Here is a 1,884-nt window from a genome sequence, read left to right as displayed (position 1 = left end):
ATAATTTATAAACAAACTTACATTCAAATTCAAGTACATCTTCAAGTACACCGATATCCTATAGATTCTGAATCGTTACTGGTATCATGACCTTTCATTTGAAGTTATGACTGTACCACACAAAGACACGTGCAAGTTCAAATGAGATGTAATGAAGAGGATAAAGTTTTTCCTCTCCCCTGCATCACCTCTGTGAGTTCGGTGCCCGAGACAGTCCCCTCTGAGCTGTAACTCTGTCCTGTTTACCCAGCACTTTTTCCTCTGGAGACGGATCAATAGAAAGGCTTCATCATCCTGCTCATCAGAGACAGACACCACTAATGAGGCTCAGAACAGCTGACTGCTCACTTTCCACTGAGCGGGAAGGACCATAGGGGGCACACAGGTTTAGGAAGAGGAACTTCGATCCAAAAAATTGTAATGACCACTCGTCAAAAAGAATGTAACCTTAACATGAACAACTATATATGTAACGTATGTTTATCCCAAAGAACAACATTATGAATGTTCATTAATAAAGCAAACGGGGTGAGCTGTTTATGTTGAAATTTGTTGGGAAATGTAACTTTAATTAATTTATAGTTAATTATAGTTAATTAGATCTGTATGGCCAAAGAAAGTCCTTTGTTGCAAATGGAAGGCTAGCGTGCATCCATTTACAAGCATAGTTATACATCCATTTCAGTACGGCCAAGTTTGAGATTAGAAGAAATCTTACGCACAGTTGCACTGATGTTGAGTGTAACTGTGTGGAAACAACCGGATACTCATTCAGCTGACAAAAACACAGACGACCGGGGGGGAAAAACAGTGTGATCTCATGGTGTTTTGCAAAGCAGTACTGCCACCATGAGGTCAAAAATAGAACATATTAAATATATACATATACATTGACTATTCCTTGAGGCTGGATTTCACAAGTTTGAGACTTGTTACTTTTAACTTCCAAATACGAGCAATCTTTCCTTATTGGGTTTGATGCAATAAGAACATTTACTCAGTGGATCTTAAAGCCAGTAAATGACCTCTATAAGCCATCACAGCAGGTTTCAATGACCCATGCGCTCTAATTGATTGTTCACAAATTGAACTGAACGTTTAAACATGTGCTTCGTTCAATCATAAGAAGTTTGGGAAATAACTGCTCAGTTCCTAGGAAGATTTTTTTTATATCGTTTGCACCAAGTAAAGCATGTATAATTCAGCTGCTGATTCTTCCCATTTCTCCAATCAGAAAATCATTTAATGATGGCTTCATAAAAGAAACCACTGGTTTGTATTGGCCATTTTTCCTGCATTGAATTTGTACTGCTGTTATTAGATGCGCTTATCAATAATACCAGTAATTGGTCCTAAATTGGGTCATAAATAGTCTAAAATGTAATCAGCTGCTCGTTAAGAGTTGCAATCAAAGCTAATTACATTTAAATTTATCAAATGTTTCGGTTTTGTCATACTGAAATCAAAGTGTTGTCTGCATTCACAATTACAACTTGTAAGATTATATTTTAAAACATGCAAAATAGTTAAAAACAAAAACAAGGAGAGATATGGAGAAAATGTCTTTAATGTATTTTGTGTGTCATTGGGCAATTTTATACAAAAAAAAAAACAAAAACAAAAAACATTTGCTTCAAGAAAAGAACTGCATCACTGTAAGACTGTCAAAACGCTTTTATATTTACTGAAATGTTAAAAATCACATTATGGCGTTTCATAACTGAAAACATCAGTGGCTAAGCTACTATATGACAAGAACTGGCAACATTGTGGAACAGATGAAGGATCAGCACAAGAAGCATATTTTGTCAGATAAGGTGGAAGGTCTGTATGTCATTTAGAGTGATGGTTCTAAAAAATCAGTTTATAAATCTTAAAAATTCC

The sequence above is a fragment of the Puntigrus tetrazona genome, chromosome 17 (genome assembly GCF_018831695.1).
Source record: "Puntigrus tetrazona isolate hp1 chromosome 17, ASM1883169v1, whole genome shotgun sequence".
NCBI classification, from domain to species: Eukaryota; Metazoa; Chordata; class Actinopteri; order Cypriniformes; family Cyprinidae; genus Puntigrus; species Puntigrus tetrazona.
The sequence above is the reverse complement of the archived record's forward strand: the minus strand, read 5'-3'. Positions refer to the sequence as shown.